General features: G+C 44.8%; 1 protein-coding gene across 1 annotated transcript in view; it reads left to right on the top strand.

Moving 5' to 3' along the window:
- The window catches only part of MSN (moesin), a 68,999-nt gene that overhangs the window by 305 nt on the left and 54,779 nt on the right, over positions 1-13,915 (top strand). The window lies entirely within an intron of this gene.

The raw sequence follows: 13,915 nt of genomic DNA, 5'->3' as shown, positions 1-13,915 counted from the left end.
GCCAAGGCCTGGTGTGGGTAGGGGCGGGAGTGGAGTACTGGTCTGGCGCGCCTTCGTGGGTAAGGGGGTCCCGGGCTAGAAGTGTGGACGGAGCGAGGACGGCCTCTTTCTCAGATTCCAGTTCCGTGCGTCTGGGATGACACAATAGGGAAGGCTTGCTTGGGAGCCCGAGGTCTCTTCTTGCCCCTGACGGGCCATGGGCACAGGGGAGAGGACTCTGGTCCGGAGAACACTTCCTCCAGTCCAGGAATTGGCGCCTTTCTGGGGCAAGGCTGTCACTGTCCAGGAGGGGCCACGGGGACCAAGAAGCACGGAGGAGGGAGGGAGCTGCTCAGGGCGGATCCCGCACCCCCACTCACCTTTCCTACAACCTCCTCAGGCGGCTCCAGCTGTTTCTCACTAGGAGGGGAGGAGAAAGTTGTGGAGGGACTCATCGAAGCTGCTTGCTTTAACCAAGGAGCGCTAACATTTCACTAGACATGAGACTGAGTAGAGGTCTGCCCTACTTCCTAGGGGAGAAGACTAGTTTCTTTCTCCTCTCCTTTCGCCAAATCCCTGCCCTTCCCATTTCTTAATGGCTCTCTGTCTCCTCCTATCCCCTCCGGACTGTTCTGTGATATGTGGATTCTCTCCTGTGGGGCCACACCTTTCCAGAGTGGTGGTAGCTTCTAGGATTGGTCTCCACCCCACTGGCTGTTATGAGAAGAGCAGAAGCCTCCTGGGAGTAGGGCCTAGTGGGGCCGGATGCCCAGGAGGGAGGGACGGGGGAGGGGTGTGCCTGAATAATGAGCCCTGCTTGCTTTTGTGCAAGTCATGCCAAATGGCCGCTGGGGCCCTTCCCTTGCTCAGGAAGGCCTGGCGACCCCCCTGGCTTGAGTCCCTTAGGCCAAGCAGCTTGTTGCACTGGCCTAGGCTATGCAGTGCTCCCGGACCCCTCTCCCTAGTCTGAGATAGTGACTAGTAGCCTTGAGAATGGCTGAGGGTCCTTGGAGGAGAGAAGGAGTAGGGGGCCCAGTTCTTTGGGTGTGTGCTGAGCTTTGGTTGCCACGTTGCTGTATTCCACCCTTACTGCCAAGTCATTCTTGCCTTTCCAGAACCTCGTCCTTCAGAAACACCAAGTTTTCAACAAGTATGTGCTTCTACCATCTCTTAAATTGCTCACAGTTTTATGATGTGGGGCTTTTCCACACTTGTCCCTCCCTCCCACACACACAAAGTGAGAGAATGGTTTTGAAAAGAGAGGGGAAAAAAAACCCCACTGTCTCTGCCAACACAGAGGATTATAAAGATCCTTCCAGGAGCCTCTCTTTGGGTTTATCTCCCTGTGGTTGACTCCTTGACTCCTCTTAAGGTGTGGCTTTGCCTAAATAGGTGGGTGGATCTCTGAAAACAGACTCTGCCCCATGACCTCTCTTCTCTAATGGCATCTTTCATTCTCAATTCTGAGATACCTCACATTTCAACGCAACTTGATGGGCCTGGAAATTGTTCCAAAGTTGCCTTAACCATCCCATTTCAGTGAAAAGTGGCAAAGACAACAGCATGATGATCTTTTTCCTGGGTATGGAGACAGAATGGAGTATGAGCTGTTTGAAGTCAGACCTAGGGTATTAAAGGTACCTGAATACTGAAAGTATTTTTATGCAGATTGACTGAAGTATGAATCAAATTGGAAGGCAAGGGCTGAATTTTTTTTCTTTTGTGGTTTGTTTTTGTTTATTGCAGTAACATTGGTTTATAACATTGTAAAAATTTCAGGTGTACATCACTGTACTTCTATTTCTGCATGGACTACATCATGTTCACCACCAAAATACTAATTACAACCCATCACCACACACATGTACCGAATTATCCCTTTCACCCTCCTCCCTCCCCCCTTCCCCTCTGGTAACCACCAATCCAATCTCTGTCCCTATGTTTGTTTATTGTTGTTATTGTCTACTACTTAATGAAGGAAATCATACGGTATTTGACCTTCTCCCTCTGACTTATTTCACTTTGCATTATACCCTCAATGTCCATCCATGTTGTCACAAATGGCTGGATTTCGTCGTTTCTTATGGCTGAGTAGTATTCCATTGTGTATATATACCACAGCTTCTTTATCCATTCGTCCCTTGATGGGCACTTAGGTTGCTTCCAAGTCTTGGCTATCGTGAATAAGGCTGCAATGAACACAGGGGTGCATGTACCTTTGCAAATTGGTGTTTTCAAGTTCTTTGGATAAATACCCAGCAGTGGAATAGCTGGATCATATGGTAGTTCTATCGTTGATTTTTTGAGGAATCTCCATACTGTTTTCCATAGCGGCTGCACCAGTTTGCACTCCCACCAGCAGTGTATGAGAGTTCCCTTCTCTCCACATCCTCTCCAACACATGTTGTTTCCTGTCTTGTTAATTATAGCCATTCTGACGGGCGTGAGGTGATATCTCATTTAGTTTTGATTTGCATTTCCAAGGGCTGAATTTTGATAGACTGGAAACTTTGGAGAATTTTCCATGATATTTGGCTCAAGGAATGGTCAACTTTTAGGATAAATAACTATATTATGCCTGTTAGGACCATAGAATCTTAACCTGAAAGAGACCTCAGAGACTCTCTAGTACAACTCTTTTTTTTTTTTTAACTAGTGGGGATATTTAGGCCTATAGGAAAGGACCTACCTAAGGGCACATGAGGACAGAACCAAGACTGGGGTCCAGGCTTTTTGGTACTCATCCCATTGACCCTCTATTCTGATTCAATGATTGGGTTCATGAAGTTGAGTCCCCTCTCTTGCCCAAAGCAAATTATACCCTGTTCTCAGAGCTTCCTGGTCATCAGATAAAAGAAAGTGGATAATTTGGGCAAAGTAACCAACATTGGCATTTGTGTGGTCTCCTGGTGAGAGTTGAGGGTATTACAAGGTGTCTCCTCTTACTTTTTTCATTCCTTAGGCATCCAGGGGCACACCCTAGTTCACTGCATACCAATTAGTAACTTTGATGGAGGGAGAAAATTCCTTTAGTCTCTTCTCCTTTTTTCACTAGTGTGCTTTAGGCTATTTCTGTAGTATGACAGATAGGAAAGAGTAGTGGAAGAATCAAATCTGTTCGTTCATATGAACCATGTCTACAGTCTATCCAGGGTTGGTTTCACTTTTATAGCCAATTGTCTCCCTTAGTCAGCCCAGCCTCCCTTAAATCTGTTAAAATATGCCCCTCTGCACCCCTCCCCACCAATTCTTGGATTTTGCTTCTAGTTGCCAGTTTCCTGAGTCTGTTTTAGTAGCCAGAATGGAGAAGCTTATTAACTGCCATCTATACTTTCTGGTGATGATAAGACAGTTGTAAAAAAAAATCTTTCCCCGTCCCCATCCTTTTTAACTTTTTTTAGATCACAAAGTCTTTGGTACTCTCTTGGATTCCCTAAAAAGAGATTGTTTTGAATTTTCAAGGTGTTCTTGAGTTTTTGGTTTGTATAGATGAAGAAACTGAGACCCACAAAGTGGGAGGGACTGACCTAGAATGATGCAGTTATGTCAGTAGCAAAGCTAGGACTTGAATCTAGGTCTTAGTTAGAGGGTCAGTCTTGGTAAAACTTCTTCAATTTGATAGGGTTTTAGCCCTAGCTCAACAGGTCAGGGGAAAGGTGATCAAGTGGTCATTGATGGGACTATCCATGTGAGCAGATATAGAGCCCAGCTTCTTGAAATATTTGAAAGTTTCTGGGTCTTCATTCAGCTAAACTTTATAACAAGGGTTGTGTGGACTGTTTATTTTCCTGCCATTCCTAGCATTGCTTGTGCCACTCGAGTGGCACTAAATTGGTACTTGGTGAATAGGAGGCAGAATCTCAAGTCTTTTAACCCTTGAACCAGCCCTGCCACAGACTTCAGGGTGGGGCAAGGGATCAGGAATGGAGGTCATGTGAGAGAGGGTGACTTTTTGATCCTGCATCTCTTCACTTTGGTTCTCCAGTTCACTCAGCTCTTTGTGAAAGTGTAGATAATAGAAACAGAGCAGAAACCATCTTGGGGATTTCCTTTAAGCTTCTCCTTGAATAGTCCTTTGCGCAGAGATAGGCTGGTGGGGCAGGAGGGCCTTCGTGGGATCCTTGAATGCACCAACTAATCTATGTATCTCTCATGTTAGGCTTGGAGAGAGGAAAGTTGCTCTGTTGAGTGGGTGACAGAGGTGGTATTGACCCCTAGTCTGCTCTCCATTATTCTCTATCTGCCTGTAACAATAGCTTGTTTTAAGGGTGTTCCCCCTTTTCTCTCTCTTCCTCCTCTCAGGAGACTGCTTTATTGAATGATGGAACTAGAAGAGACAGTTAGAGGTGATCTGGTCTGTCTCCCTGCCTTTAAATCCAATTCTCTCTGGATGAGATGAGATGACAGCTACATTTATTCTGAACTCTGATCTCATAGTGTTGCTTGGCAACAGTCTGTCTGGGTCCCTTTGTATCTTCCTCAGAGTCCCCCTCACTAGAATTTCTAGACTCAAGGTCCTCAGAGGGGAGAAGATCTGGCTACCAATACTACAAGGGTTAGGCCTTTCGTGGTTAGAGTGGCTGAAAATTGGCATCATTACAGGTTGGGAACAGTCTGTTTCTGATCTTTCAAAGATAGAACTGAGTTTATCATGTACTATTTGTACTATCATGTATATTTCTCAACTCACAATCTTTTTTCCCTGCTACCTCACCCTACTCTTCTGCCCCCAAAGAAAAAACATAGTACAAAGGCGGTCTCCTTTGGAGCAGTCTATTGGTCAAGTGAAGGACGTAGTCTTGTCATGATTGACTGGCTTTGCTGTTCATCCCTCCTCCCATTTCACACTTGATAGAGCTGAAAAACTTTTCAATTCCAGGTTCTGATTTGTGGTACAGGAGTGGTCACTTGGAGGGTTAGCTCAGGACTCCATTGATTTGGAAGGTGGGTGTTGGGAAATGGCAAGTAACACTGACCTGAAGATTTCTCTTTTTCTCTTTCCATATAAGAAGAACATCTTTCCTCAGTAAAATGATCGAAACGAAGTGGGCTTTTATGCAAGTCTTTTCTTTAGGCCCTCAGTCTCTCTAGGTTGTCATGAGGCAACTGTATTAATATTAGGCACACTCTAGTGACCCTTCCAACACTGACGTTCTTGAGAGCTTTGATGGTACAGCCTCAAGCCTCCCATTTGTATGTTTATTCCTTCAGACTTTCCTCAAAATTTGAGTGCTTTCTATGTACCAGGCAGTGTGCTAGGCTATGCTGGGAATACAAAATTGAACAGCACTTGCCAAAATGTATCTTCTTGTCCCCCTACACCTCTGGAGTGCTGTTTCTTCCTGGGTACTGAGTTCATAATGGAGAGTTTCTGGCTTGGGAGTTGGGTTGTTTCATTAGTAGCTCTGACAAGAACACTGGCATGAGTGTTCGTGGCCATTTCTTCTTGAGTCTATGAAGGGGAAATGGATATGTCTTCCCTTGTTGAGGAATAAGAAAGAAACCAAATGAGACTATATTGTGAAGGTTGTGGGTTGAATGAAGAGCCTCAGACAAACGCTGAAAACTTCATAGGTTTCCCTCCCTTTCTTCTCACTGCCTACCAGTAGCATAGACCCCCTGTAGTTCTGCTGAAAGGCCAAGAAGCTAATAGGTTATGTTTCAGATTTACTTTTAACTTCGTGAGTGTGGTAGTGAGATATATTGGTAGAGATTGAGGGGCTGGTATGCGTAAACCAACCTCCTACGGTATCTACCACCAGTGAGTTGAGGGCTAGCTGTTGCGGGTGCAGCATTTCAAATGCATCTGCGCTTAAGATGACCCAGAGCTTCCTCAGCCTTAAGTTTCCCTTTAGCTGATCATTCTGGATAGTCTAGGTTTTTTTACAGGAGTGTTTTGAACCACAGAGCAACTGAGCTGGCCTTAAACTTTTTAGTTCAACCTATATGTTTTAGATGGGGGCACCAAAACCTAGAAAAGGGAATTGATTTTGGTGAACTGGTAATAGGGCTGGGACTAAAATCCAACTTGCCTGGCCCCCAGTGTAGGGGAGGAACTTTGAATATTTTCCTTCTAAATGGCACTTGCTGCAGGGTGCTTAGTGTTTTTCCCCTCTGTCCTGGGAGTGACTTGACCATAGTGTTATTATAGTCATGGGAAGAGCAAGCCCTTCTGAGTGTGTAGAGCTGACCTCAGAGGTTACTTTATTTGGAGATGGTTCAGGCTCTGACCATGCCTTTGAGACTCTTTGTAGCACTTCTTAGGAAGGTAAGTTTTCTGCTTTGGCTACGAAGGGTGGTGAAAGGCAGATAATTGCATTGAAGGGAGGTAAGGAGAGGAGACTGCTTGAGATTAGGCCTCACTGTCCTAAGAGTACTTATGGAGTAGAGTTATTTCTTTTTTGTATTCGTAGTTAGAGGGGTCAGCCAGCTTGTTCAGGATCATAAAGTTGGTGATAGTTTTGAAAGGGGAACTTGGTTTTCCTGATTCCCAAGTTAATGGTCTCTCACTGGACTTGCCTGCCTTGGAAGGATGACTCTTTTCACCCAGGGGACACAGACTTCCAGAGAATTGGCTCTGTGGTAATTACAATAAGAAGATGGCTGCAATGGAGTTCCCCTAAATAGCTTCTGCTGTAGCAAGTTTCAGTCAGTGGGTGACTCAGTTATTCTGGGGCCTAAGAATGACTTTTTTCTCTTCCTGCCCGCCCTGCACCCAAATTCCCTGCTTTCTCTTTGCACTTTTAAATTTTGAGCTCTTTGTAGTCTGACTTAATGCTTTAGCTTGACCTGTTCCTTGAATTAGGAGAACATTATGGTACTTTTCTTTCCACTTTGGTGACTATATTTGCTACTGTAGCAACCATTTGAATAAAGACTGGAGTCTCCTGGGCTCAACCTTCACTGCTCACTTCTAGGTGTTAGATAGGCCAAGCCCGAGGCAGGTGGCTAGCCAAAAAAGGACTTTTCAGGCCTTCATAGAAAGGGAGTATAGAGTAGTGGTGAAAAGCAGACTCTGGAACGAGACTGCTTGGGCTCAAATCCCAGCTCTGTGACCAACTAGTGTAGCCTTGGGCAAATTACTTAACTTCAACTGTCAAGTGAAGATAATAATAGTACCTATCTCATTGGGTTGTTGTGAGGATTAAATGAGGCAATTCGTGTAAAGTGCTTAGAACTGTGCCTAGCATCTAATAAGTGCTATGCAAAGTTAGTTATAATTATTTATGGAACTGCTATGTGCCCAACCCTGTGCTAGATAGGATGGGTAAGAAAGAAAGCAGGCAGCTGCGTTCTCAGCGTATATTGAGTGGCTATTAGGTACTATCTACTATAAAGGATACAAATAAATAAATGGAGGATACAATTACTGCCTTCATAGATCTCCTATTTAATTGGAGATTTAGGGCTACCTCAATTAAAAACAGTTTGAGAAAAATATATAATTTACATGAGATTTTCTATAAATTTTGGGAGGAAGGGGGATATGAACAGGGCCTTGAAGGATGGTATACACTTGTAGGCAGTGGCAGTTCTAGGTGGTAGAGTAATGTGGCTTTGGTACATGAGCATAACCAGGTGGCCCTAGGCCAGTGCTCTCTTAAAAATGAATTTGTGTGAAATGAAGGAAGGCTTGAGGTGCTGATTGTTTCAAGGGGAGCCACAGAGTACATGTGAGCACGGATCAAATTGCTCTTTCTAGGGTAGGTTGGAGCCAACAGTCCTGTCTCAGTTGGCAAACCTTCTGAAAGAGTTTGTTGGGGGAGACTGTACCTTGAGTTTTCCAGAATTGGGTGAATTAACTAAAACTAATTTTTTGTCTTTGTTGCCCAAGTACATATGTGAGAGACTCCTTCCTTCACGTTTCCATATGAGCTAAACCAAGGAATAGAGCTAGTGATTACTCTCTTTAGGCCAACAGCCTAAAAACAGCTTTCGCTTCTCCCAATGGCTTTGCTATGAGATAGGTATTTGGGAAAGGATGGAAATGAGGGGAGAATTTCTTAGTATGTCATTGTGATAGGTTGAGGAGTGTGGCATTTTCTGGCCAGGGCATCTGGGCCTTAAACTTGGAGAAAGGGCCTTTTGGGTGACTTTCAAAGCACAGCTCTTCGGCTGTGCCTGATGATAGAACCAGATTTTATGCTCCTTTCAATGGGCTTGTTGTAGCATAAGGTAAGTATTGACGTAGCTCCTTAGGTCCCTGGTGCGGTGATCTACCACAGTGCTTGCTTAGTAGTAGTGTTTTTTTTTGCCAGGTAGCTCCTGTGATTGGTGACTTCGAAAGTTGAAGTTTCTTCTCATCCTTGGTGGCCCTTCTGCTTCGTGGGAATTTGATAGATACTTTTTGTGGCCAGGGTATCTATCAATCAGGGCCTAATGAGAGAAAAGTTTAGATGTGGGTATACAAATCAAAGTATAATCCAGAGAAATCCTTTCCTAGGTATATATTTGGGAGGTGACAGGGACCAGGGCCTAGGAGGGGGAGAAAAGCATACCTGCCAAGCTTGGTAAGCATTTCCTTTCCTCTCTTTAGTCCTGGCTTCCCTTAAATACCTGGGAAGGATCAAGACTTGTTTTATTCTCCAGTGAAGTGATCCTGATCCTGATCTTATTGTCTTGGTCTAATCTGCACTGCCACCCCCCCCACAATCCTTTTTCAGGAATCTCAGCCTGAAGGTTATATGAAGTACACCGAAAGGCTTTTAGCTGTTGTAATCTTTAACTGGGATTGACTAATCCTGTGGTATAGAGTTTGGAGGGTGGGGGTCAGGGTAATAGCCAATTTGGGTGTCATTAGTTGAGTTGTACAAATCTTTGCTATCTTCAGGGGTTTTAAGTGAGCCAAACTCCTCTCCAAACATCCTTGCAGATACTCCTGAGAAATTGACTAAACCACAGAAGTTTTCTTGCTGAGAACAAAAGTCATTTAACCTCTTTACCTTTGAAATTTTCTTTTCTCTAACATGAAAATATCAGCAATATCCAAAATATGTAACTGGAGTAGAGCAAAGTCCCCTTCCCCAGGTTCCTTACTCCTCTTGGCACCTGGGCCATGGTGGATTTAGCATATGCTTGGTGAGAACATCTGCCATTTTGCTTCAGGATTATACTACATCTTTCTGCTGGTACTTGGAGAGCTGCTCCAGCAGGGCCTCAGGTGGGCTTGGGGAAAATCTAGCCTGGTGGTGTTTCTTTCTGCCATAGCCTGGGCATTTTCTTAAAGTTGGGAGTTTGCCTCCTGGCCTTAGGCCAGTTGCCAGAGGAAACCAATGACTAAAGGCTTCCTCCCTGCGATGTCAGCTTCTGGAACCTTTCCTGATGATCTCCTAGTAATCAAGTATGCCTTATTTGGCTATTTTCTCCCCCCTCAAATGCCCTTCACCACCTCAACTAGTCCCTTGTGTTCCTTTGGTACAGGGAAGGCCCTCCTCAAGTTTATATCGTGCTACCTACAGACTTTTATTTTCTCCTTGTTTAGGGCTTGTTTAGATTAAAGCAGGAAGTGAGGCTCTTTGATGGTGGTAGGGAGGAGTGGGATAGGAGAGAAGAAGAAGGGAGAGCTCTGGAATGAGTGGGATTTCTCCACCCTGCTGTCTTATCTCCCCTTGCCCTCTTGACCTGGCCTGGTGACCCCCCTCTAGCTTCTTACCTAGATCTCTGATAGCCTGGGAGTAGTCTTGTTTGGTTTGAAAAGGCCCAGAGTGTGTGGGTGGGATAGGGTGGGGCTGGGGCCCTCAGCATCTGAAACTATTCCTTTGGAGTAGGTAAAACCTTCCAGTTAGTAGGTTCTTTGTGTGTGCCTTTTTTGTGCCTAGACTTCTGACTTGGCTTTCCTGAGTGGGCTGGGTCCAACATCCCATCCCATCCTGAGCTGTCTAGCCCGATGTTAGAAGAGGTGAGCTTTTGACACTTACATCTTGGGGCACCTCTCTAGATGTTTTTTAAAAGTGCTTTTTAGTAGAAATGGTACAATGAAAAGAATAGTGGACCAAATCAGGATATCTGGTTTTTAGTCTCTGCCTGTATGACCTTGGGCAAATCACTTTTATGGGCCTTAGTTTTTATGTCTGTAAAATGAGAACATTGGCTTTTTTTGACGTTCTGATTATTTGTGCCCAGTCTTAAAGAAGATAGTAAGGGGTTCTTGGAAAGAGTGTCACAGAACAGAAAGGAATGACTATTTGGAGAAGTTGTCGTCTCCTCCTTAGAATGGCGTTGGGAGTGGTGTTTTTTTGCCTAGCTATCATTCTGTAAGTAGCCCTCTCTATTTCAGTGAGTTCTGCTTAGATGTATTGGATCCACCTACCACAGAGCTTGGTGTGGGCATCCTGGCTTGGAAAGATAATTGTTGACTGAGTGCCTTGGGTGGGGCTTTGGAGTCCAGCCTGCAAACTACAGTTGCTGGCTATTTTGGGTCATTGGTGACTCCAGGAAGAATAGAAGACCCTTGAATTGGTCATTGTTCCAGCAGGGAAGGGGATGACCAAGAAACATACCAAAACTGAATGCAAATGAGATTTGACTTCCTCTACCCCCCTCCCCCATAACATCCCTCTACTTAGGGATATGAAATTGCTTTTGGATGAGTCTTAAATTGCTAACCTCCCCTTCCCCTTCCTCTCCCTGAGTCACTGATGTCTGTGTTGCCCTTGGATAGGGAGACCTAGGTGATGTTGTCTTGGGTGGAGTGAAGGGGAGGAATTTCTAGTGAGGGAAATTGCCACATGCCTAGAGCTCAGGCTTCAACTGATCCTGCATTTTGTGAACATGGTTTCTTTTGGTGTTAGACCAAAAGGAGAGGGATTGGTGGTAGATCAAAGGAGAGGGATTTCTGAATTTCCCATGAGGGCCTGATGTGCTGATGGGGCATAAAGCAAGTTCCTGGAGATGGTATACTCTTGGCGGGATCTGTTTTCACCTATCTTCTTCTTCCTTACATTTTGTACAGTGCTCGCTTGTGAATCAAGGATCCTAGGCTGTATCTCAGCCACCTAGGAGTTGGCCATGACCATGATCTTCACTTGCCCTGAGGCCCCTGGAGGGACGGCAAGATAGAAGTCTTTTTGGTATCTGTCTTCCTTCCTTTGGGAACAAGTTCCTAGGGCAGTTTAACCAGAGAAGGCTTAGTTGGATGGAGCTGGGCAATGCTTTTGGGTGGAAGATTCTTCCCCAGCATTGAGCTAGAACGGCCTCTGGGCCATGCAGAAGCTTGCTCCTGGGAATAGCCACCTTGTTGGCAGCCTTTCCTTCCTAGGGGCCTCACATGAGTTGTAAGGATTCCATTTGCTGATAGTAGATTAGAATGGCTGTTGGTGAGGGAGAGTAGGCAAGCAGATGGAGGAGGGAGAAGGGGAGAAGGAAGGAAACAAAAGTCAAATGGAAGAAGAGTGGTTCTTTATTTTTATATTTCCTCTTTTTATAAAACCCAACATGGCATATGACAAAGTTTAGCAAATAGACAGAAAAATCTTCCATAAACCCACCATTTAACATAGCAATTATTATTTATGTGTATTTCTTGTCACATCTCATATATGTACCTTAGTTTTCCATGGTGCAATCAGTGTACATAAAAAAATCCTAATTCTTTATCCCTACTTAACATATCACTAAGAACTTAGGTAAATGCTATTTAGTTTCAAAAAATGAACATTTTTAATGGCCTTACAAAAATCCATCTAATGGCTATGTCATAATTTACTTAACCATTCCCCTTTGGCAGGGGTGCATTTAGATTACTCCCAGCATTTGCCAGTATTTATAACACTGCAGTGAATGTGAACAACAGGAAATGTAAACTCCTTAGTGTGGTATATAGGGATAGCCCTTTGATACCGGGCTCCATCCTAGCTCCCTCTCCAGACTCAGCTCTCACTTATCCCCACATGTATGCTATACTGTAGCTTTGTAGGATCAAGGCTCCCCAAGTAAGCCATACCTCTTATATCTTTCAGCCTTAGCGTATGCTTTTTCTTTCAGCTTCAAATGTCAAATGTCTCTTCTTTACCTCCCCCACCTCCATGTCATCTCCGCTGAAAGCTTTCTTTAATACTCCCAGGTAGTATTAGTTGCACCATTTTCTGTGTGCCCACTGTACTTCGTAAGAATTTATGTTATGGTACTTGTCACATCTTATTGCAGCCATCTGAGCTCCCACCCTTTCTCCTTCAGTAAACTTGTAGATATGAAAGTTTTTAACTCTCCCTGCCTCAGGAAGGGGCTGTTGTCCAGGTGGAGGTGGTTAAGGATGGGCAGGCCTTTGAAGTGTGCATAGTCAGTCACAGATGTGGAGAGGGAGAAGTAGCAGTAATGTATGCAAGGGATCCAACAGTGTTGTATAAACACCTGGTAGGATATACTAGGCCTTATAATAGAGAAAATACACCTTGGAGAAGGGAAGGGTGTATTAACATCTATAGGGAGGAGAGGCCCGAGAGAGAGTCTTTCTGGCCTTGACCCACCAGTGCAAACTTTTTAAACCATTCCAGATCTCAGTTTTATATCTGTAAAATGGAAAGAGTAATAGCACCCTACTTCTTAGAGTTATGGTGAAGATTTAGGCACTAATGCATCTGAAAGTTCTCTGTGAAGTTTGGGACACATGAGAGGGAGGGTAGGCCCAGGATACCCTAGAAGTTTTGTTCCAGTTGGCCTCTGAAAGCTCTGTCTTATGTGTGTTTCCCATCAAGCCTCTGAGCCCAGAATGCCAGATGCTACAGTTTCCCTGAGCAAGCATTCCTGTAGGTGCCCCACAGCCTGGTGCTTTTAGTGGGAGGTATGCAGGGAAGTCCCATCTCTGTATTGACCTCAGCAGCATGGCTCCAACTGGCCCCAGCACAGCCCTACTGAGGAAGGGCCACAAGTGGCTGGGGAGGGAGGAGCCACCTTCTCTTCAGCTCTTTAGCATCAAATGAGTGGTACTAGAGTAGAGGGTTTCCTAACATCCCTTCAGCTGGAGGTGGAAGTATTTATAGAAGCTGCAGTGAAACTGGGCACCTTTCAGACTTTCTGGCCCCAAGCCTGTCGTGCACTGTTAGAAGGACAGGTCTCTATGTCTGTCACTGACTATATGCTCTTTGAAGGCCTTCCCATCCCACCTGTCTTGGGCAAACAGCTAAGGCAAACCATTCAAGCCAGATTCAAAGTCTTTGGATGGAGATTCTCCTCCATCTAGTGCGCTTTTTGTTTTCTCCACATACTACCCATGGCTTCTTGCTGCTGTCCTGGCCATTTGAAAACCCCCAATCCTTCCCTGGACTTTATGTTTTATAGAGGAAGCAAATTACCTGAATCTGTGGAAGATCTGTTGGTCAACTATAAAACACAACAAGGGGAAGGGACTTGCTCAAAGTCATGAGTCAGGTGCAGAAGCAGGTCTTGAAGCCAAAACTCTCGGGAGTGTTTTTTTTCCATTCTATCAGCCTAGCCCTCTAAGAATGTAAGCTTCCTGAGAACAGGGACAGTTTCCCACTACCCGTTGTATCTCCAGTACCTAGCACAGTGCCTGGCATAGAGGAGATGCTCAACAAATATTTGTTGAATAGATACATTAACAGCTGCTATTGTCAAGTTAGAATTGTCTTCCACAGACTTCCTTGGCTATGTCTACTAGAAAGCCAATCAACAATTCCAGTGGCCCACTGGAAATTATCTAATATGGACCCAGCTGGGCCCTGGCAGAATGGAGCTGAGTAGTGTCAAGGAATGGGGAGGAGTTGTCCTTCTTGTGCACCTTGGAGAGCCTGTTTACCTGTGAGTGGCCAGCTTATTCACAGCCAATTTCTGCTCTCTTTTCCCACGTCTTCATACAATATAGTAGTGTTCACGCCAAAGGGGAATATTCGAATCAAAGTTTTTAGTGGATTCTTATAGGCAGCCATGCAAGCATTTCTATCTGCCTTTGTGAAGCAACCTAGAGTTTGACCCTAGAGTA

This window comes from Ceratotherium simum, chromosome X, assembly GCF_057802395.1.
Source record: "Ceratotherium simum simum isolate JZ-2026a chromosome X, ASM5780239v1, whole genome shotgun sequence".
NCBI lineage: Eukaryota > Metazoa > Chordata > Mammalia > Perissodactyla > Rhinocerotidae > Ceratotherium > Ceratotherium simum.
The sequence above is the reverse complement of the archived record's forward strand: the minus strand, read 5'-3'. Positions and strand labels throughout refer to the sequence as shown.